At 40.5% G+C, this 25,566-nt stretch overlaps 1 pseudogene; it reads right to left on the reverse strand.

Moving 5' to 3' along the window:
• Positions 1-18,565: 18,565 nt before the first annotated feature.
• Positions 18,566-25,340, reverse strand: LOC124697101 (annotated as a pseudogene).
• Between the last annotated feature and the right edge of the window lie 226 nt (positions 25,341-25,566).

Raw genomic sequence — 25,566 nt, forward strand, 5'->3', positions numbered from 1 at the left:
CGAAGAAGATCACTATACAAACCACAAGCAAAAATATCCATCCGCACAGCTAACAAATAAAAACACAAAAAAAAGCAATGGATAAAGATACACCTTATCTGGAAAAACATGTAAATCGCAACGGAAAACAAAAGAAAATAACAAACTACAGAGAGCAGAAGTACAACCTCGCTACACTGAAAAGTTCAGTTTGCAACATAGATGATCGGTCGATTTGACGAACAGGTCGGAAAAAAATTGAAACAAACAAACTAATATGAGTATATCTGGAATTAATAACGATATAACACCTACTACAACTCTATCAAAACAATAATTCACGAAAAAAAATGATGAATCATACCCACCCCGCATGATCCGACGGCAAACGGAACGCAAACCTGCGAACAGATTCGATCGCGAATTCCAGTTCGACTTTTAGTAATTCAATGAGCATTATAGTATGAATTTGACGGATAAAAACAAATAAATTTAACAGAAACACAAACAAAAAAGTGAAATCGACTAGAAATCGATGAACTGACAACGGCGGAACTGCTCTCCACGGGCAACTACCGAATCAGCGATTCTAGCAAAATTGCAACCAGATTAAACATTTGATTCACTAATATATGCATAATGGTGCGAATGGAACTCGAATTCCATGTTAAAAACGACGATCCAGACGCCAATTTGGATTCGCGGAATAAGTACGCCACGGACATGCCGGCGGATCAATCCGATTCAAAAACTTGTTAAATCTTGTAAAAGTCGTAATGCGTGCGTGCGGATTGGTGTATACTAGCTAGAAAATATAATTACGACACTAGAAACAACAAACAGATCGATTTCGGGACGTAAACATCGATTCCATGAAGAACACGGAGAAGTACGAACGCACACTGCAAAACAGTTCAGAGGCAGTACAAGCTCGTGTCCAGAGAAGTACGAATCGGTGCTCAGAATATTATTCTGCAACTGGTTGCAGAATAGTGCTGTATATATATATATATATATAGGATAAATACTTCCTACCCCCTGGGTGTAGTTACTCCCATATCTATATACTTCCGTATGGAAGTATATCCGATACTTTATCTGTTTGAGTATGTTCGTATACTATATCTAAGATACTTCAAACCAAGTTTGGTGAAAAAAAATGCAAGTGAACCCTTAGTTTGCACTATATATCCGAAATATATGCATATGTATACGTAAAAAATGAGTCTACGTAAAAAAATGTACATACTGCCTACAAAGTAGTATATATATTTCCAAAATAGTTTTATATACTTCATATAAAACTATTTTGGAAGTATATATACTACTTTGTAGGCAGTATGTACATTGTTTTACGTAGACTCATTTTTTACGTATACATATGCATGTATTTCGGATATATAGTGCAAACTATGGGTTCACTTGCATTTTTTTCACCGAACTTGATTTGGAGTATCTTAGATATAGTATACGAACATACTCAAACCGATAAAGTATCATATATACTTCCGTACGGAGTTATATAGATATGGGTGTAACTACACCCAGGGGTAGGAAGTATTTATCCTATATATATATATATATATATATATATATATATATAGGGCCCAACTATTCTCGAACCCCCCTTAAGAGAGGTTCTAGAATAGCTATTCTCGAACCCCTAATCCTGCTTTACTTTCTTATCCCGAATACGCCCCATCTGAACGCCCGAGAAAACCGCCCCCAACAAGGTCAAAAAAGAAAACTGTCCCCAACCACCCCGACCCTCCTCTCTGTCTCCTACCTCGAGCTCCTATCCGCTCCCCACCCTGCGCCGGCGGGCCACTGCCCCTGCTCCTCCCCAGCTTCCTGCACCGCCCGACGTCGCTCCCACCACCTGTCGAACGCACGGCCGGCGCCACCCCCACCATCTTCCGCGCGCACGGCCTCCGCCGCACCCAACCCCTGCCGCGCGCCCATCCTCCGCCACCCCCTGCCGCGCGCACGGCCGCCGCCGCCCCAAACCACCCGCGGCACGCCCATCCGCCGCCACCCCCTACCGTGCGCACGGCCGCCGCCGTCCCCAACCACCTGCCGCGCGCCCATCCGCCGCCACCCCCTGCCGTGCGCACGGCCGCTGCCTCGCCCAACCACCTACCTCGCGCCCATCCTCCGCTGCCGCCCCACCACCTAACGCGCGCACGGCCGGATCCGCCACTTTCTTCCCCTGTTGCGCGATTGGCTGGCGCAGGGGACGGCCGGACCCTCTGCCCTGCATCTCGACCATCTCCGACCAACATCGCCAGATGCCCACTATGTCCTGACCTCTTCAGAACTCCGACGGAGCTGAACTCCGTTCTCTGCGCCTCCATCGTCACTCCAGTGCGTGGTGCCGGGGAGTCCACCCACTCATCCCCTGGTAGTCCGGTGCGGTGTGCACTGCAAGTGTTGGTGACCAAGCAGTGCCGCCTCTCCCGTTTTCCTCTTACCAGCAACAAGCAGACAAGCACCGTTGAGAGATGAACTTGTGAAGTTCACTCCATCGCCAGCAGCAGGCCGCTTGGGGGCTTTGGGGCAAGAGGCTTGTGTATACCAACAACCAGGGGGTGGTCGTCGAGGGTGTGTATGTACAACATTCTCATCACAATCCCTGTTCTTTTATTTTCCGTTGATAGCTAGCGCTTATTGAATTGGTTCGTTAATAACTAATTACAGAAACATTATGAGAGATAAAATGGGTTTTAAACTGATTGATTATTAGGCGCTATTCTAGTCTGCTGGTAAATTGATGAATGAAATATGTGTGCAAGTGACCATTATGTGGTCATCCTTATGCTTTGCATTACCAGATTTACTAGGATGAGCACGGATATGAAGAAATACCTGAGCGTATGAGAATATTTTTAGAGTTCAGATTAGATTGGACTACTCATTTGTCCCTGGTGTGGAAAATGGATAGTACATGTGTATCTTAATTGTTCAGTTTGAATGCCCCGGAAGTTCAATATGAATGCATTCGTAGTTCAGCTTGTCTCACTGAAAAATCATCTTATTGTCGGGCAGTTCATTGAAATATACAGAAAGTTCAATTGTGCAACACATGAAAGTTCATTTCATTTTTATTTGGAATACTTCACGTGTGGCATTGGTGCAGTTCACTGTTAGCCATGGTGCAGCTCAGTTTGTCGCTGTTTCTCACAAGTACGTTGCCTCCTTTAAACTTCTATAATGTTGTAGCATTTTTTGTTTACGAAAAAACTACAGTATTTCAGTGTTTCTTCACATATAATCCAAGTTGTGGCTCATTTTTTTCATTAGAATATGCATATTACAGAAGAAGACACAGTTCAATTGTAAACTTCTGCATCACTTCGATTGATTCTTGTAGTGAGTTCAGTTCATCCGCCGTTTTTAATTCTCTTCAATAGCTGCAGTTCTCTTCATTAGTTCTGACAGTTCACATTTGTTAACATGGGTCCTGCGCCGCCGGTCTTCTTCTGCAAACTGTCCCATGTTCTTCTATGAACTACCACACGATGGTTGTCCTGATGTTTTTATTTGTTTTACGTGGTACAAACTGGTGCATGGCGTCTGTTTTTAGCTTTGTGAAGTTCACTATTTTTCAGAAAAAAGTTTACTATGGTTAAGAACGAAGTTCACTACTGCTATGCTTGTGAATTTAAGTTGATGTTTCACTCTTATAGTATCCGTAAAAATATTTATTAATGAGATGTGTAAATCTGTATTCTGGAGGTTCACTCTCTTTCTTTAAGTACATTCTTGGTATCTTCGTAGTGCAAGTGTGTCGCTCCATCTAGGATATTCATTTTATTTTTGTTGTGATTTTCTTTCTCTTTTTGCAAATAGCATGCGTGGTTACAGTTCCAAAAGAATACAGTGTTTATTTGGTTGTGGAGAAGTATAAATATTTATTAGAGGAACTGCAACCTTTGTTATTGAGAAATACAGTATTGGGAAATCTGTTTGTGAGCTCTAGGCACTGATACTTGGCTGATGTTAACCTTTGTTAAGCTCGACCAGGAAGTAATAAGCTATTGATGTGAGACATTATCTGAAGAGTGTGCTTGACTGTTAAAGATTCAACCTTGTGGCGATTTCCTTCCTTGGTAGCATTTTTTACTTTCCGTGGAAGTTCACATCTTTTTGGTTTCCAAGTTCATTTAGTGGCAGCCATGTTTTCTCTACCTTTTGGTTAGTTAATATACTGCTGGCTTATGAGTCGATGTATTTCTTTGTTGATTGAATCTATTGTATATGTATTTAGTTACTGCATGGAAGTTCATTTGTTCACATGTATATTCACTTTTCGGATTGGTTTTAGAATTGCGGGTGATGGTACATTTCTTCCAAACTTCTGCTACTGTATCTGAGACATTTTCTACAGATTGTCTATTTTTGATTTATTTGGGAAAAGTTCACTTTCAGTGTCAGAAAGTTCATTCCTTGATTCTCGGATTATATCTTGCTGGAAAAATAGTACATGAAATAGGTGTATTTGTTGTTGATGTGTGGATAATAGGAAAATATCTCAAGTTCACTTTTCCTATTGATGAAAGTGCAGTTTTATATTTGCAGAATTTCGGGGAGCACAAGGCCATTCTCCTGGCCGTTGGAGTACATAAAAGTTCAGATGTGAGACCCCCCAACATCCAAGGTAATTGAGACCCAGCGCTCTGCTTCTCTCGTTATGGCCTATTTATTATCTTCTCATATCCAAAAATACTATATAAACAGAGAAACACAAGAAAATCACTCATTGTACACCAGAAGTTTGTCATATATAAATACTGAAGTCCGTTCATATTTTTTGCATACACAGATTATTGCTATGCATGATATCTTATATTTTAAAAAGGTACAATGATTTGCGATGTAGAAGGAAAAAAAGAAGTTCATATTGTTTACATGGCCAAGTTCATTTTATTTGAAAGCAATGTATTATCGATTTGAACTAAACATTAGTTGATTGCTGTAAATTCACTTTATACACATTGCAAAAGTTCATTTTTATGACATTGGAGAAGTTCAATTAGTCCAACATAGGCTGGTGCATTAACAAGCTGTTGTTTAATTGGTTTGGAATGCATGTGCGGCTGTGAGCTTATATTTGATTTGGCCATTAACAAGTTGTGTATTTTGTGCTCCATTCTAGCTCCCATGCATGTTGGCTGTAGCTTCTCTATCTAATACATCTAGATTCTCTTCTCTTATTTTCTTCTTTTGATACTAACTGATGAACCTATTTTCTTCCATTTGTTGGCATGGCAGATTTCTGCAGTAGCATGTCGCGCTGGTGGCGGTCATGTCCTAAATTTATTGGACGGGGCCATGTGCCGTTGATTCTCTGGCCGATACCTTCTGTGACCGGGTGCGTGCTCCTCTGCCAGGTACCATCTCTCCCACGCAAACGGCGCTCTGGATTCTCTCGGAGGGTACCCAGTAGTTATAGTGAAGGGGGATTTGCGGTGCTGTGAGTTGAATTGTTCTTGTGAGACTCCAGCCCGTCATGTGCCATGAAGCTCAAGACTGATTTTGGGGAAGTTCAGACTCTTAGGCCCAAGAAGGTATGCTACCATGTAAGTAAAATCAAAATAAAAAAAGACACTTCTTTCCTACTGGATTCGTGTGTAGATGAGGTTCCATTCTTGTTCTGCTACTGGTAAGAAGTTAGCTCCTCTCTCCTGTCACAGTTCTCTCTATCAATTGCCAATTTTTTAATGCTTCGTAGCATGGTACTTGCCTTACTTGCAAAATATATGTTGCTTGCTTGTTGAACCTACTCATTTGATTTGTTTCCGATCGCAATGCAAATAAGCACATACCCATCACTATTTTACGTGTAAAGAGAGATACGATATTAGTTCAACATAATATACACAAAGTTACACCTTAACAATCGATCCACTGCTTGTTTTCATTTAAGTGTGCTTCTATATTCCGCAATCCGGAAGCATGTATTAGGTTGTTTTGTCTCCTGCTATGTTTCTCCGTCCATTGTTTGATTGAAAAAATGCTTAGCATTTTGCTCGAGAAGTTCGAGTTTGTCTAATATTCTTATGAATTTGAGTGCTAGGAGTTCATGATATTGATCTCTATGATTGATATAACATTATTCAGCTATGTTACTGTTTTCTTTTAAACTGCCATGCAGTAGATTGTCTAATATGTCAGAAATTGGGAACTTCTTTTTAATCTGATGCCCCCATGGACCAGGTAATGCACACTATGCCTTTGTGGTAGTTGTTGGTAAAAAAAATCATAGTAATCACAAGATAATTCAGAAGTTCTGAACTATAAAAAAAGTGAAGTCCAGTTCGTCTCATGCTAGAAGTTCATCTTGTGTTTGTCTCGCTGCAATTTGTCATCTGGTAGTGTGCATGGCTTAACTATCTTTATTCTACTAGTTGTCCTGATATTCAGTATTCACAAGCTATAGGATGTCATGTGTGTGTTCCAGTTCATCTATTATTACTTATGTTTTGAAATCCTGAAGTTAGCATCTTGTTAAAAACAAGAAAACTGTGGTGCAGTGGTGAAGTTCACTTTAATTCATGGGGTAAAATTAGTTATGAATGGAGCAGTAAAATCCATTTATTCCACTTAATTTAGATACATGAAGATATGCCACTGATCTTGATTGCGTGCAATAAGAAATAGCAGCTAGTAGAGTTGTAGATTCATGATATGTGTTCTTTGACCGGGTACACATGAAGTTCACTAAATTAAATATTCGAAGTCCACTTTAAAAAACAGCAGGTGTCGGTGTAGGATTGTTGAGGCCTGTCTAGCGATAGACAGATTTCAGCTAACGCACATACGCACAAAAATGTGAAGTTCGCTTTTATTAAAAATGCAAGTTCGCTTTTATTTAAAATGCAATTTCCCTTGTTCACATCAGCACAAAAATGTGAAGTTCGCTTTTATTTATAATGCAGGTTCGCTTGTCCACATAAGCACAAAAATGCCAAGTTCGTTTTTTCCTAACAGCAAGTGCACAACAGGAATAAAGGTGTGGAGATGAAGCCATGCTCACTTTTCCTAAATCTGTGGAGTTCATTTCTCCTAATTCGTGAAGTTCACATCTCCTGCTACTTTGGTTTAGATATTCTTGCTAGATGGAATATTATTTTATTTCGTTTTGATATTGTAAAGCTCCACGTGCAGAAATGTAGCTACACTGGACTTCCCTGTCGGTGCCTTCATATGCATCTCTTCCTCTTGGCACAGCGACGCCGCCAGTGACAAGGCTGCCGCCCCACACTGCTGCATCTGCTCCGCAAGTAACGCTGCTCTTTGAATCCCTCCTGTGTTCTCTTGTGGGTTTTCAAATTTTATTGCTTCTGGTATGATACACAGCACTGGTATTGTTTCATGTTTCTCCTACAGAAATTAGGAATGAGTAATAATGTTCAGTAATATTTTGACTGTGTAGTGGTTTCTAATTAGCCTCACCAGTACAAATATTTGATGCGTGGCTGATAGCAAAAAATAGAAATCCCATGAAAAAAGGTGCCTTTTTTATTAGAAAGGAATCCATGGAAGTTCACTTTGTTCGTGGGAGAAATTCAATTCCACTTGAGTGTGGAGTCAAAATTGTTCATATTTTTGTCAAGAGGTTCGTTTATTGTAATTCGGAAGCCGTGTCTTGTGCGTGAGCTCCAGACCGGTTTGTATACTTAGAAAAGGCCGGAAGTCCATCTATGAAGGTAGAGCGGTTAGTTTACTGAAAAACCTAAGTCCAGTCTGTAAAATATAAATGATATATGATATTCCACTTCTCAAACAAAAACACGAGAACATACCTTATTTTCTGTAGTGCATTATTTACTTGTGTTTTATCTCTAAATTGAAGTTCAGATTTAAATGTATAGTAGTTCAAATCACAAAACATTAAAATGAAAAACAGTGGCGAAGAACTCCAGGAGCCCCTTTCCCCTGACTAGCTCCTCCTAGGCAGTTCGCTCTGCGCCGCCGGGGAGTTCACCCGCACCTACCCCTGGGGACGACGGCGCCGGGATGTAGTGGTCGGGATCCCTGGACAGTTTGGTTATGTTGCAGCTCAGTAATTTGACAGGGGGAGTGTGGTGGTGCATACCAGGCAGTCCAATCCTCGTGCGGATGGGCGATAACGTCACCCACATTCTCCCACCCCCCTGAACTATCCGAACAACAACATGCTGCTGAAGTTTCAAGTTCAGCAATTGTTTGTTTGAAGTTCAGACACAGTTCAGAAACAGTTCATTGCATGCAGTTACCTTTTCCCCCCAGTATTTTGCCTATCAAATTGATGTAAAGTTCAGACCAATCATGTGCATGGAATTCATTTTTCTTTCATGGTAGCACAAAGGTGAGCCATGTTTATTTGGCAAAACGAAAGAGTTAGTACTTGTATTGTATGTCAATCACTTTAAACACCACCGTTTCTTAAATAAATTGGGGGACATTATGCCCTTCGACTCGAAAACCATTCAAACTATGACACAAAGTGCAGTTCTATGACAGGAGTCCGCCGTTGGCGACCTGGGAGTCCATCGCTGGCAGCCATGGGAAGTCCATCAATGTCGTCCGCAATGTCCGACAGGGAACAACATCATCAGGAGTTCGCTTCTTCTAATCTGTTAAGCTCACTTCCATTAATTCGCAAAGTTCACATCTACTACTATTCACAAATCGCAAAGTGGACTGATATGTTCATTGGATATCATTTGAAAAAAATGCAGTATACTTGCAATTGCAAGGTTCACTGCTGCTTGAGAAACTTATATTTTTGTTAGGACGTTCACTTCGTTGACATATGAAGTTCTGTACAAAAAACATTGTGAGGTGCAGCTATAGAAACCAAACAATGTGCAAAAATTATTTTTCATCATTGGAGTTCAATTCTTCTAATCTGTGGGGTTAACTTCTCCTAATTGGTGATGTATATGATAGTAGAAGTCCTAAGTATAGTTAATACCCTGGTAGCATTTTTTGAGTAAGTGCATATGGCGCAGTGGCCTTAACACTATTGTTAATACCACGGTAGCATTTTTTGCAGGACAAGTTCTTGTTTTAGCTCCTCGGTCTGGTTTATATATCTGTTTATTTGTGTCGTTGCCTGTCTGACTATAAAAAGTAGAAGCTCAATTTGTTTACGAGCGGAAGTTCACTTTTCATCTTGTAGATGTTCACCACGTAGGGTGCCGGTGAACTCCGGCACCCTTTTCCGTGAAGTCCGGCTTCGTTGTGGTCACACCGGGCCGGACTCGATGGCGGGCGGCCACCTGTCCATCATGGTGGTGCAACATGCGGAGCAAGCTAGCACGTGAAACCAACACGGGAGTTCACCCTGCGCCGTCCTAGGAGTCCACGGCTACGGCGGGTCTTTCATGCCCAGGTCAGCCTGGAGCCTGCTCCTCTCATGGTTGTCGCTATGCTGGTTGCTGCTATGCAAAATGCTACTGATGCATGTGATTTTATTCTTGGTCGTACTTGTGTGTCTTACGTCACTAAGCAGTTCACTTCCTAATTGTGAACAGTTCGATTTGGTCAAATATATGGAGTTCACATTCCTCTTAAATTAAGATAGAAGAAAAATGTCCTCGGTAAAATTCTTAGTTTCAGGAAGTTCATTCGTTTCCGTTTAGATAGTGCACTTGTTATTTATTTCCATCTTAAAATTCAATTTTTAATCAAACTTCTGTTTTATTGTTTGCAAAGTTCATTCCAAGTTGATTTCATCCATAAGATTGTGACATATAACAGGTAGATTCAATCATATGACCTTTGTTAATAACTATAATTCTATATGTGAATGAGTTCAAATTTGGCAAAAATTGTTAAATTTGCGTTAACTCCTTGAATTTATTCATTACATAATTGCATCGACATCTAAAGCAGGATTAGAAAATGCAAGAATTATGAAGTTTAGTATTTTGGTGTAAATGAAAAATGATGTGTCTTAAATGCAAGATATGAAGTTCAGTATTTCCTTGCTGTGATGTCAACTTTTATTATAAAACGTACCCTCTGAAATTAACAGTAGTTCACTATGTTAAAAGAAACCACTGCTGGGTAGTTTACGACGCCAACTGGGGATTCAGTCTTGCTACTATGTACGTGCTGATGCGTTTCTGACTGTAAAAAGGTAGAAGTTCAGTTTTCTTACAAAAGAAAGCTTACATTTCATTTTGTATTGATGCTTGTTTCGACTTTCTAACACCATGGATATGCGCTCAAGTTTCTGGTCTCAAATCAGTTCAGTTTTTTAAGGTTCACCTTTCTATTTGTTTGAAGTAGTCTTATTTTGGCCTAACAAATTTGATGCCATTTATGTGAATCAAGGGGCTGGACTTCCAAGACAAAGGTAGCAGCAGTTGGAAGTCAGCTCCATGCAAAAAGACCGGACGAGTGGACTACGATGAGCCCCGGTGGTGGTCCGGCCATCAATGGCTTTATCTCCTAGGGCATCGGGAAAAGCTTCATTGTAATGACTTGGTTCGCTGCCCTGAGTTGCTGTGAAGTTAAGTTAGCTAGTTTTTCAGTGTAAGTTCGGTTTAAGGCCAAGAGTAGTTCAGTTATTGGGCTCTGGCCGAGTTGAGCATCTCTATATGCATTGTGTGCCACCTCCTATTTTACAGATCATCTTTGAAATTGTGGTATATGTGATGTCTCGTAAAAAGATGTCGAGATATAAAATGTGTGTTCGGAAGTTCACTTCATCTACCATGAGAAGTTTGCTTCTAATCTAGGTGAAGTTTTTTTGGCGGGAAGTTCTTTGAATGCCTCTAAAAAGTTTGCCCTTTTTTAAATCAGGATGTCATTTTTATTAATACATAAGTTTATTTTTTTTTGAGAAAAGTTCTGTGTAGAAAATTGCACTTTTCTTTATTGGGTAGTCGTTGAGAAAAAGATCCATACAGAAAGTTCACATTTCTATTGTATAAAAGTTCATTCTTGTCAATCAATGTTGTCCTGTCCGTATGGAAAAAAACAAACAATAAATACCAGGAAATTCACTCATGGAACTCCAGAAATTTATTATAAAATACTCAGTCTAGCTTCATAAATAGTGAAAAATTCAAACGTTCCTACTATGTAAAGCATGGAAGTCCACTATAAAGAAAAATATATCAGAGTTTTGTATATTTGAAATTGCTGCTAAATCGCAAGAAATTTTGGAAAATAATAAACATGAAAATGTTGCACAAAATGGATATCTTTTTAGTGGTATATTATTTGCAACCGGATTATTTGCATCCGGATAAGAAGTTTTAGAACTACGAACAAAACCAACATTAAAAACATTTATACCAAGTTTCGAAGTTCACTAATAGAAACCTGGAAGTTCACTTCCATATACACAGGATGTTTAGGTACTCTGTTTTTCCGAGCGGAAACCAAATCAAGTTTTTCAAAATCTGTTCTTAAACCGTTAGTAGTTTGGAAAAATGGTCAACACCAAAAGTTCGTGCCTAGTCAACAGCTTTCCAACGGGGTATCATTTGTATCAATCCGACATACGGTTGAAAAAATGGATCCAAATAACCTTATAAATGTATAGAAATCCGCGAAAACTATTTTGTATATTCCAAATTAATTTTAAACCGTACAAAATTTGGAAAAAAATCAAAGACAAAAATGGTGCGCAATTTCTATATCTTTCCAATGGTATACCATATGTATTAATACGACAAGCGGTGTAAAAATTAAGCGCAAACAACTGTCCGAAAATGGAGAAATCCGGGAAAACGTAGTTTTGTATATTTGAAATTAGTTTCAAACTGTCTGTAATTTCGAAAAACTTTCAGCACGAAAAAGTTTCGAAATTTCCATATCTTTCCAACGCTATATCATATGCAGCATTCAGATAAGTGGCTCAAAAAATGGCCTCAAAACAATGTCCGCCAAAACATGAAATTCTGGGTTCCGTCCGGAAGTTCACATGCTCTGCAGCGGGAAGTTCAGAAAGGGTTCGAGAATAGTTATTCTCGAACCGGTTCGAGAATAGCAGACCTATATATATATATATGTATATATATATATATATATATATATATATATATTGTTTTGATCATATATATTGCTTGGTGATCATATGTTGTTGTTTTTGGATGAGCACAAGCCGTAGTGATGAAAGTGACAGTGATGATGGCATTGAGTCTGCACTTATGGATTCAAGAAGGCGCTGTCGTCAACGAAATACAAAAATGATGTATCATGTTCTTGAACACTTCGAGAAGCATCTTACGAAGAAAACGAGGTTAGAACCAAGATGCACCGGACATCAATGGGTATTTGATAACTTGGGCACTCGAAGGATTGTTATGACATGTTCACAATGCATAGGCCATGTTTTGATTCTTTGCATGACACTTCGGTTGAAAAATATGGTTTGGAGGGGTCAACCCGTATGTGTTCTGAGGAGGCACTTGGAATGTTTCTGTGGACTCTTGGTAGTCCACAATCTGTGATTCAAGTTCATAACCGATTCAAGAGATCCAGGGAGACAATCAATAGGAAGTTTGCGGAGGTGCTATACTGTGTGAATCCGTTAGCGGGAGATATCATCAAGCCTATTGATCCACAGTTCCCAACAATGCATGAGAGGCTACGTGATTCTAGATTTACACCTCATTTCAATGGTGCAATTGATGGGACCCACATACCCATCATTGTGCCTGCTTCTCATATAGCGAACCATGTTGGTCGCCTTGGATATCCCACACAAAATGTTATGGCAGTTTGTGATTTTGACTTGAGATTCACCTCCATAGTTGCAGGATGGCCAGGTTCTGTGCACAACACGAGGATATTCAAAGATACATTGCTTAAGTTTGAAGCAAATTTTCCTCATCCTCCTCCAGGTATGTTAGTTTTGTGCAATCTTCATTACATGATATTGGTGCATTCTTCATTACATGATATTGGTGCCATATATGCTAGGACTAACTTGTGTTTTTTTCTTCAGGAAGATACTATCTTGTTGATTCGGGTTATCCCAATCAACATGGGTATCTTTCACCATATACAGGAACCACGTATCATCTACCTGAGTTCAGACTAGCTGGACCTCCATCTGGGAAGCAAGAAATATTCAACCATGCTCATTCATCTTTGTGAAATGCTATTGAGAGAGCATTCGGGGTGTTGAAGTAGAAAGTGCATATCTTGTATGGTATATCAAGTTACTCAATAGACAAGCAAATAGAGATTATCATTACATGTCTAGCACTACATAACTTCATCCGCGATAGTCAATTGTTTGACCTACATTTCTATCAATGCGATAATGATGAGAACTATATACCTCCGGGGCATGTTAGTTCCACATCAGCCGACAATGTGGGCAATGATTTGGGAGAGGATCATGTTAGCATGAACAACACTAGTGACAACATAGTCAACACTTTGTTCGCATCAAGGGGAGGTGGCTAGGCGTTGAGAACACTTCTATATCTTTTGGGTCCATATGGACAAGTCTTTTAATATATATCTAGATGTTTACAAACGTTTTGCTCTTTTGGGTTCATATGGACAAGTCTTGTATATTTAATATGAACAAATCTTCTAACATAATTAAATCGACGTAATTCCTTTGTTTGTTTAGGTTGCTCACCACATACACCATGTGGTAAATTGACGTAATTCAATCCTTAAGCATGGCAATTATGTTACAAACACTCCGAATTAGTTGATTCGTCTCAAATCGGCATTTATAGAAGTTCATCAGCATTTAGGGGCATTTCAGACATTTTATCCTTCTTACCAGCAACAGCAGCCATCCACAGTACTTCTACCAAACATCAAATCTCTACTTCTCACAGCTGCTTCCTACAACTGCTTTTCCATAGCTCAACACCTACAGCTGCTTTTCAAAAAGCTGCAGCCCAAACAAACATGGCCTAACTCTCTCCATGTCTTGCTTTGATGGGGATCTGGATACCCCGTTATTGCCATCCACTAGGGAAATTATCCAAATGTATGCATATTGTGTTTTCAAATTCTGAAAAATTTATGCATAATACTTCAACAATACTGAATGTGTTTTATTACATGTGCAACTAAAACCAATGACATTTAAACACTTATATAAAGTAATGCTATGCCGGCAACATATTTACACCATGCATGTGTTACCACTTCATTATTAATGGAACACAAAAAACATATTTGACCATCACGAACCAATATACAACTACTCTTACATATTCGAGGACAAATCCTAGAATGCACATGTAGAACTTTCTAGTTACATGAACCTACGTAGGAAATTATCTACTACATAATTTCTAAACTGCTTGCACATGGGTTACAAATCAATACTTTTAAAAACCTCCAAGGCGATATTTTTTAAAAGGTACATTTTAGAGCCTTTTCGAACATATCTAAAGGGCATTAATATAGTATAACATATATAAATCTGTGTGCCCCAAATTAATCTGTTTAGACAAGCGACTAATAGTTTTGTAAATCTATGGAATTCCATTTAATAAATTGTTAAGAGTCAATGTATAAAATTGAGACAACTCACACAAACTCTTGATATTTTTAACTTTAGGGCAAGTATTTTGAAGCATAATCATGATAAAGCTATAACATTTTATCATAATATCTTGCAAATTTGATGTGATTAATTTTGGTAAGTGTAAGTAATTGTGAGTGCGGGGATTTTTTTTGTTGAGAACACCGAAACATAGCAAGTAACAAGGGTTTGTATCAAAATCCACCAATAGACAACATATCCGCAACATAATATGCACATTATACCGAAGTGATCTTATTATGTGATACTACACTGATCTCAGATAACATCAACATGAGGTTTATTGGTTGAAATGGTCAAGACATTAGAATGAGAAATAAAAAATTCAAACATAGAACAAAACAAAAGACAGCCACTGTAAAATTCAGGAAAATCTAACGGACGAATTAATACCTCTTTTCGAGAGCAGGTTAATAACAATGTTTACTCATTAAACAAAGTTGACTAGTTCATTTAATAGTTGCACATTATCATGTATAAAACAAAACTTGAACTAAATTGCTCCTTTAAGTATAGGACTGGTGATTAATTAACATCATGCATCGGCCGGATCAAAAGCGAAAAATAAGCAATCACATGAACATGCCTTCCTTATCAACACTAGACCATCTCGCACTGCACTTTGTTGGACTAAGATGCGTTGCAGGTATGATTACTTTCTTAAAAGTTGTAAAATTATGAAGTGATGGACTCGAAATGTTGTAAAATTATGTACAAGAGTAACTTATATGTTTGAATTATTATGATGTGCCGATAATGGAGTTCAAAGGAAGAAGCGCCATTGAGAGGCCGAAAATTGGAGCAAAAAAGTCGAAATCTCTAGCCCTTTTACGGTATTTGCCCAAGCGGCCAAGCCAAAGCAGCGACCAAACTCGCGCATGCCCAGGACCGAGCCTCGTAGACGAAATCACGGAATGACGGAACCAGCCCCGCCCGGCCGTCCAGCGTCCCCGCCCTTCCGCCACCCCGCCCCCGGCCGTCCAGCGTCGCCCGCCCTTTCACCACTCCGCCCCCGCCCGCCCATACGCTGTCATCTAACATCGTCTGTCCGCCGCCCTCCGGCGCCTCGAGTCGACGCCTAACTGTGTGGCAGCACGACGCTAGGTCTTCCCCTTTCCCATTTTGTTTCCCTGCCCAAATCTTGATTTCCTCTTGCAATTACATTGTTTCCCTTACGTGCTCTGCCATCTGCCATGAGATGTTTTAGTAAATATTGCTTCGATTTATGTTTTAAGAAGAAAAAATGAACAAAATAAATAGAATTGATAACTTTTTTCAAGTGCAAACCACCGAATCCACAGAATCGGGCCCTTCAACTCAAGCAAGTGATAATATTCCGCGTCAATGTGTTACAACCGGTGATATTGAATCAGATCCTGGTTTGAGAATACCAATTGAGTATTTGGATCCAAATATTAGAGATATTGCTAGAAGGGGGTACATTAGTAGGGGTCCATGCCAACCAACTAATCTTACATATGAACGGAAATGGGTAGGAAATGGCTACATAAGCTTTCATGATTATTGGTTCAATGATTATCGCGGCTGGTTGGAGTATAGCATTGCTAAAAATGCTGCCTTTTGCTTCTATTATTTTCTTTTTAAGTAATCAAGAGCTGAAAAATATGGTATTGAAGCATTCACCAAGAATGGTTTGTTATATTGAGCGAGATGTATCATAGAATGGTCTGTTATATTGAGTGGATTAAGAGTCAAAGATTATAGAGCGATTTCAAGGTTATCGCTCGCGCAAAGACAGTTTACCTCGTCCTAGAAGTAAGTTGTCATATTTTGCATCCATTGTGAACTATTTAACATGTTGTTTACGTACTGATTGACATTTTAAATAAATTTCATACGTGAAGGATTAGCTTCTTCTACTATTGAAGATGTAGTCATGGGAGGTTCGGAACAACCAACTCTTTGATTTGGTACCATCTTTTGTTTCATGTATGCTATATACTGTCTTTTGTTATATCTTACATTCAGTGTTGAAACGTCATCAAATCGAGTGTTCAAATTCATTTTAGTTATGCAACAGAGCTTGTATTCTCTTATGCCTTAAAACTAGGCTTTTATTTTTTGAAATTTTTTGGGTTCTTGGTATTTGGCCTGAGGTGTCAACAATTCCTGGCTACGCCGTTGAGCAAGATCCGATCGCTAGGCGAACTGGAGAGCTCATTGCCATTTCAAAATAGAAAAAGAAAAGAGAGTTCGTCACCACCTCAAAATAGAAACAGCCTTGCACGAAAGTCTCACCCGTTCTGTTTGAAAGGTGAAGATGGCGAGTGTTGGTGGAATGAAGAAGTTCTCACGAAAATACACCAAAACGAAAATAGAGGAAGAGGTGCATGTAAAAAAGGATGCATCTGTGTGCACAAAACTACATATGTGTTGGCGCATTTGCATGCAAGTAGACAAGTAGTACATGCAATCAAGTTCCCGATGGATTCAACTTCGGTGACTTTGTGCTCAAAAGTCCACCAGTGACTTTCCGACATACAGAAACGGATCCAACTAAAAAGCACACAAACACTTAGCTGAATTCAGACTAAAACAAGATTTATTCATAAAAGTTTGTCCAAATTCGATGAAACTTTCCCAGAATGCAAAACTAAACATATAAGATTTACTGGAATTTTTCAATTTTTTCTGGCCAGTTCGAATTTTAAGTTTAAAATTTAGTCATGAAACTTAAAATGAGGTTTATTCACAAACCGTGTGTCCGAATCCGACGAAACTTTCCCAAATTGCAAAGCGAAACATATATGATTTAATGGAATTTTTTCAAATTATTTTGGGCAGTTTAAATTTTCAGCAATTTTGCAAGATTTGAGCAGTGTTTTTGCAACACACTAGAAGTTTACATTGAAAACTTAAAATAAAATGAAGAAGAAACATAGTGGAAGTTCAGATCATTCCTAAGCTTTGGAAGTGTTCAAATCCTATAGCAACAAGTGCCACTAAACAAAAGAATATAGTTAGCCCCAGTATACATTTAGGCCTCACCACTTGTACACTTCGGCCTCAAAAGACTATGATAAACCCCCAAAATACATCCAAAGCACTACTGGTAGCTCTGAAAGTACCATGTAACCAACATCTAGATATTAGAACATATTTTCACCATAAAAACTATCATCACAAGTAGAAGCTGTGAGGAGTTTGGTAAAACTGAAGTGAGATTGTAGTTTTCCTCCTCCACATTGGCTTCTTCCTTGTGGCCACCATCCTCCACCTCAACTTGAGGTTGTATATCATCGTTTTTCTTTTGGTGCTGCCAATGAAAGTTTAGCTAATTAGTTTATGAGAATGATGCGAATTTTTGTTATATCGAGATTGGAACATACCTTTGCTCCTTTTTTTTTGGTTGAGACAGCAGGTTTAGGTGCCTTGCGATTTTCCCTTGCACATCTTATCAAGCCAAGATTTCTTTCTCCTCAAACTTTTGGGCTGAACTTTTTTTTCTTTAGTTGCGCAGCTCTAAGCAAGTCATCTATTTGCTGCACATTTGGGTCAGCATTTTCTTTGTCATTACTTGGTTCTTTCATAGCACTAGCAGATGCATTGAGTTTTTCTTCCAACTTTGGACCAACGGAGTCAAGTGCATTTTCTAATAAGTTTGCTTATGCACTTTAGTCCTCATATTATCAAATGCTTCCTCAAATGCTGTCTTGTCCTTAAAGCCATACATATTAAAAAAAGTTTAGAAAAATTTAAATCTTTCTGGAAACCAAGGATGATGAAGTTTCTACTCGTAAAAAAAATGTTTGGAAACGAAATGATTTCCATGGTCTCTGGGGAAAAAACAAAAACATTTGACGAATATAAAGTAAATAGTACCTGGTCATGACGCGTTTCGAGTTTTTTTTTTACCTAGGATATCTAAGGATTGTAAATGACAATAGGTGCCGCCGTGTCGGGAAGGGACTCACATTCTCACTCTGTTCCAAAGATGGACCCGATCGTAGTCCGCGCTGTACATTGCGTGAATTGTTATTACGCTGAATGAAACGCCAGCCAGAAGAAAGAATGGATATAGCCACGCTACGTAGCTGCTCAGGCACGCCCAACGATTTCAGTTCTGTTCTTCTGAACATTCCTTTCTTCTACTACTATGCGCTGCTTCGGCCGGAAGTTCTCCTCCGACAGGAGCGACGTCATGAGGCTCCGCAGCCGCTCAGCGCCGGGGCCAGGCCGCACGTATGCAAGGATCCTCGCCTTCGGTCCGGTTGTAGCTCCCTGCAGGCCGCACGGGCGCGAGCAAGCCGGGACCGCGCGACAGGAGCTCGGCGTCGATCCTGTCGAGGACGGGGTCGTTCCGGCGGAACTTGCGCGCGAAGAGGGCGGCGCTGCCGAGCATGCCGTCCCAGTCGGCGTGGGTGAGCAGGTGCGGGTGCTGCATCGGCGGGTTGTCCCAGGCGATATAGTGCAGGTCGTGGTTGACGGTGGTGTTCCGGAACTTGTTGGCGTTACAGGCCACCGTGTGGAAGTAGTCCTCCGGGAGGAGATGAAGTTGGCTTAGACTTGGAGCAACTCTAGCACACATCGCAGGCCCCAAATAGGTTGATACAGGGCTCCTCAAAGGCTCGATCAAACACGTTTTGTGAGCTGAATATTTCCTGTCCTGGCCCACGCCTTTTTATTTTTTTTCTCCTTCTTCACCCACCTCCCTTCGTTGCTAGCAGATCCCGCCGGCAACCCGCCTGGTTGGCAGCCGGACCGCCCCGCCGGTCACCCACGCGTGGCGCCCGTTGCCGGCAGCCGCGCCGCCCGCCCCCGCCCGCTCCCAAGAGCCGCGCCGCTCGCTTTGGATTCCTGCAAATTTTAGTCCGATTCCAGCGACTCCGGCAAATTTTGATAGATTCCGGCGCTCGTATGGGCTGAAATTTTTTTAGCGCCAATGCGAGAGTCGGGATGGCTTCGCTCTAGGAAGACCTCACGAAACTGGGTAGTTGGAGTTTCAGCAACACAAAAGATAGACTAGATTTTTTTTTCGAATGGGGCTCGATGCGGTGTCTAGACCATGCATTTTCCTCTCCAAAACGGTAAAAATAAAACAGTTACTTTGCGGATGAGTGCTGGATGCGGTATCTGCTAGAGTTACTCTCATTACATGAGCACCGTTCGGGGCAGGTTGTCCCACCCCTAGAGCAGGTACTCCACGGAGCCGAGATAGCACCATCCACGCTGAACCTGAATCGATAGCAGAGTACCATTAATTATATTCGAGAGATCTATTTCTCTACCGTCAAGTAAACTTATGTTACACACATTCAAATGGGAGTTTCCAACCTCTCCTAACAGTTTATGTGCTCGCGTCCTAAAAGCTCGCTATTATCCAAGTGGTGAGCTCATCGACAATGTCTTTGTCGGTAATCCATCCTCTACATGGACAGCGATTTCTCATGGGCTTGATTTGTTGAAGAAGGGTGTGATATGGAGGGTTGGGAATGGCCGCAACATCCGTGTGTGGCGGGACAGCTGGATACCACGTCACTCATATATGAAACTCTACTCATCTCATCGTAATTGGCGGATACGATATGTCTCAAAACTACTGGATGGGCAAGGTTCCTGGAAGGAAGCTTTGGCTCAGACCATATTTCTGCCTATTGATGCAGATGCAATTCTCAAAATCAAACCATCAAGACGGGCTTGATGGAGATATTCTTGCTTAGCAACCAGAGAAGAATGGGATTTTTACTGTTCGACGTGCATATCATCTGGCCTTCAACGCCTCCCCAGAACAATGCAATTTCCCGACAACGAGTGTATGTCCATATGGTAATACCTCTTGTTGGAAAAGAATCTGGGGAGCTGAGGTTCCCCCTAAAGTTAAAACCTTTGCGTTCAAAGCTGCATCTAATGGCCTTGCTACTGAAGCGAATAAAAGAAGCAGAGGTATTAAACAGGAGACACTCGATCATGCTCTATATAAATGTCCCCATGCACGTCAGTTATGGACAGTTATGAGAGCCACTTGGGAGGTTACCTCGAATGTGGAGCTACAACGGAGCACTAGTGCTTGGTTTCTTTCGATCATTGAAGCAGCGCCAGCAAGAATGGTTGATGCAATCCTGCTAATTGCATGGAGTATATGGTATGTCCATAATAAAGTAACACATGCAAAGCTTTTACCTCCCGTGGATATATCTAAGAATTTTCTATCCAGCAACATAAGAACTCTAAGAGACATTAAAGTTCTATCTACGGAAGATATGATCAAGGGCAAACATGTTCTGCTGACTAGTGACTCAAATCCTCACGAGGTGATACAGAGAAATATACATGTCTAGCGCTGGCTCAAACCAGCTTTAGGCTGGGTAAAATTGAATTGTGATGGTTCCTTCAAACAGGAAGATGGTACTGCAGGTGCAGGCATGATTCTTAGATATGATACGGGGAAGGTCATCTTCTCTGCATGTCGTCAGTTGTTCAACTGTGAAGATCCTTTCGAGGCAGAAGCTAAAGCATGTGAAGAAGGCATACAATTGGCCTCACAGTGGAGCGAAAAATCAGTGATGGTTGAGTTGGATTGTTCGGCCTTAATTGGTGCAATTAGTGAGAAGAATTTAGATAGATCATCACTTGCTTATCTCATTGCGGAGATTAGAGATTTAGTTTCTAGAAATAGACAATTTTCCTTTGTAAAAGTGGAACGTTCACAAAACAGGGTAAGTCACTGTCTCGCGAATTTCACGAGGGCGGAGACCAGAACTGCCGTGTGGCGTGGTTTAGTACCTGAGGACTTGTCCCAGGAATTGGATCATGACCTTCTTGTAACCCTTGTGGCTTAATGAAATCCTCTTTTACCCGCAAAAAAATTGGGAGTTTCCGTTTTTAATTTAGTTTGATTTTCAATGTTTTTTTTGGGATGGTGAGACGCGGTTACATTCTGAAGTTAGAATAAAATCCTGCCCGTCATATCGTCGGAATAAAATCATCCCCGTCATATCCTTGCTTCGGTGTGCATCTAGCGCGGACGGAGGACGTGTGGAGTTATGTGCCCGTCGAATTTCCTGCGATCCGGTCGGTTTTCGTGTTTGTTGGTGTGGCTTCATGTCGGTCTTTTCCGATCTACAGTTGTCATGATTAGTGATGGTTGCTGCTCTGGTGCGCCGGTCCTTTGAAATGTTAGCTCGACGACTTCCTGTCTGTCTATTACAACACGCTCTACTACGATAAGCTTTGCTCAGCTTTGGTGACGGAGGGCGAGGATGGCGGCGCGCCTTGGCTCGCGCTAGTGTCTGTAGTCGTCGATAGGTGGTCCAATGACCTATTTGTAATTTTTATTAATTTTAGATCTCTTTGTATTACTGTTGATAATTATTAATAGATCGGTCAAATTTTCACAAAAAAAATGATAAAGCTTACACACATCGAAATGGAAAATACCCAAATGAAAACGTTGCATATCATCTGGACGATCGTCGGGGTCGTCACACACATCTGCCCATATCGTACATTTTTTCACTGAAGGCATGGATTTTGGGACTGGATATGGTAAACGCCTCTGTGACGTGCCTACTCTCGGCGACGACCTTGTCCTGCAATCTTGCTCTTTCTTCCAGTTCACTCGAGCATTTTCTCACATGTAACTTTTGGATGTACCTTATTCCACATTGTCGTATGTCTATACATCTCCCCTTATCCCGTTGCAGCTTTGCACGCTCCACTTGTACGGACGATCCTACCAATCTCCATGTCTTGCTTTGATGCATACATGCATGCCCCGTTTGTGCAAGCACTAAATTACACCAGTTTATGCACATTGTGTTTTAAAAATCTGAAAAATTATACATCAATTTAAAGCCGGGCTTTGCTCGAGCCTTCTGTCTAAAAAAAATCTTCAGCAATGGAATATATTTTTGTTACATGTGAAATTAAAATTAATGTCATTCAGGTAACTATGATCTATAGAAGTGGTGCAATTCCGGTAACACATTTACACCATACATGTGTTCCACTTCATTATTAATGGAGCACAAAAACATATTTGATCATAATAGAATCAATATACAACTAATCTTAAGGATTCGAGAACAGATCCTAGCATGCACGTCTTCATCTTGACGAATATAGATTCAACAGAAGCGTGTTACATGCTTATTAGTAGCAATGGCAGTCCAATAGTCCATAATGAACATTCTCAGATTAAAACTCATGATTCATATTAGAAAAGATATACAAAATAGTTAAATCACATGTAATTCTTGATTTAGCAAAAGCCACAAGAAACTCTGATACTAACTTTCATATGCCAACCTATTTCCTTTTGTGTTCTTAAGCCCGTCAACTTTTCAGTGATGCAATGCAGAGTCCATGCAAATAGCAAACCATCAACGATTTACTAAGATGCATTATTTATCCAGTAGATAAGCACTATTTACACCGTGTGCACTACCGTCAGTAAAGAACACAACTATCTCATACATGTCGATACATTCTGTAGGGAGCTAGTATAAATTTGATGCTCTTCCTGTTACAACAACTCACTATCTACTCAAGTCCAAAACTTGGACAAACTACAACTACTGAAACGAAAAGATATAGGATGCAATCTTCATAATGGTGAGGACCATGCACTTGCTGCACAAACGGGAAGAGGCAAATCTGAAAAATGTAAAACAAATAAGCCAGTAAAGAAGCAAGAAAAACCATAGTTTTATATCATAAGGATACTATACAAGCCTCAGATATTTGAGCTATCATTAATGAAGTCACATCACTGAAGTTTAAAAGACAAACCAGAAACGTGACGAAACACATACACAAAGTAGCTTGTACTCCCAAATGGTGGCATTACCCCGTCCGAAGCTAGTGCAGTTGCACCCTATAGATAACATTTTACTACCTCATTTTGTAATGCTATAACACACCAGGGCATTGGATAATAATAGAAAAGAAAAATAAATTTCAACAATTGCAAAATTACATGGACATATAACGACAAAAACAATAGTCCAATGAATAATAAATAAAATGTTGATGTATGCATACAAGACAACACAATGGTTGATGAAACGTGGACTCACAAACAGTGAAAGGTAACTTTGGCCGAATAAAATGTGTGATGCACAATCTACTTCTGACTTGATATCTTCACACTCAGAGTATCACTGACCAGGCAAGATCGATTGTCCTAAAGTACTACTAATACTAACACACTAAATAAATTAACATGAGATGAACATTCCCAGAGCTCCATTTAACATTGAAACAAACCTAAGCACAAATAGTAACTTCGTGAAACAATAATCCACATGTATTTGTTGCTGCAGTAGAGAACGGAGAAATGATGATGATGTACCAAATGATAATGAAATGGACCAATATCTACATATTTAGTACTTCCTCAACGTGAGATCTAAATGTGTATTCCAGTATCAAGGATAATGGGTATACATGAATTCGATCCCATCACTTCAGATAGGCATGGACTTTAGTCCAATTTCATAACCTATTTAAAGTATTTAAAGGGATAGGGCCTGACTCCCTTCTTAGTGTGGAGGCTAAAAAAGATCACTACAATTTCTGCATGGTCCTCTCTAATGTATCCGAAACAAAAAAATGACCAAAACCTCGGAAAAAACTCACAAATGAATCGAACAGGTGCAGCCAGAAACTCCAGCATGTCGTTTGGCAAAACCTGTATTCGGTTATGCAGATATCAACAGTGGTAACTGTGAACATGGTGTAGCTATGAGGTTCAGATCTAGGCAGTACATAGGAACCAAATAGGAGTACTGGTATGAGTAGACTCTGCCAGTGATATGGTCGTAGTAGAGGTATCATGGTCAAACTGCGGAAAGCATTCCCTGGTCATCGGAAAAATGTCAGGGCATTACAATAACAAACAACCAACGTCAATGTTGGATTCTTGCTTTTCAGCATCTAACAGGTAAATATGCTCTACTGAATGTTAGTTGCCGTAAAACAATGAATACACAATTTAGTCATATCGGAGTATTTTGAATGTTCTCTATGAAAAATAATCATGTTGGCTATTTTACCTTACAATAGAAAACTCTAAGCTAATGCATAGATCAAGAACAGAACATTAGTGAGGTGAAGTCGAACCTTGAGACTCAGAAAGCAACACGACATGAGGCCTGCGCATATTAAATAGCCGGAAACTTTCAAGCTGCAAAAGATGAAAAACATAGGGATAAGTAATGACTCTGTTTTTATAGTTTCCTTGTGTTATTTCCGGATTGTGGTCTTCTCAGACTAATTGAAACATTATTCAGTCTAATCATGCGACAGTTTGACAGAAAAGAAGAACGAACATTTCTTCACCAGGTGGGCATGCAAATCGGCGGTGCAATCATGCATGCTAAATTAACACAACAAAACAGTTCCATGTCACAATCAATCTCCAAACAAGCATATTTAAATAATGATGGTAATTATCGCGAGATAACTGCAATTGTAATACCAATGAAATTTAAGAAGATAGGTTTACTGCACGGTACAGTCCACAATCTGAAAATTAGCAGATACCTTCAAGTGCAGTTTAGCTGTTCAACTGCAGTTGGGCTGGGTGAAGAGGAGCGACTGGCATGCTGTGTGAAGGATTAGACATGCCAAACCTTGTCGGGCATTGCATGCAGTGCGCCGGTGGTGTGCGGCGTGACGGCATGTAGTGCGGTGTCGCCCAAATCGCGTCCGGAAGGGGGATTTCGGAGGACGGCGCCGCAGCGTGATGGGCGACGCGGACGACGGGGGCTGCGCGGGGGATCGCGAAGGGCGGCGCGGCAACATGATAGTCGACGCAGGCTGCGGGCGGCGCGGAGGCTCCGGCAGGGAGATTGCGGAGGGCGGCGTGCATGGGGGGCGGAGGGCGCTGCGGGCGGGGTTTACTCTGCCGTCCGCGCGTCGTGTAGATCGTGGAGGCTTTTTTTTTTTTGAGATGAGATGTGGAAGCCTATGTCTACCGAGGAAAGGAACTGTTTTTAGCGGTTTGATTAGGCGTGGGATTCGAGCGTCTAACACTGTTTTAGGACTAATCTAGACCGGTAGATTGGATGATCGGATGGCCAAGATGGCTTGGATCT

Source organism: Lolium rigidum, chromosome 3, assembly GCF_022539505.1.
Source record: "Lolium rigidum isolate FL_2022 chromosome 3, APGP_CSIRO_Lrig_0.1, whole genome shotgun sequence".
NCBI classification, from domain to species: domain Eukaryota; kingdom Viridiplantae; phylum Streptophyta; class Magnoliopsida; order Poales; family Poaceae; genus Lolium; species Lolium rigidum.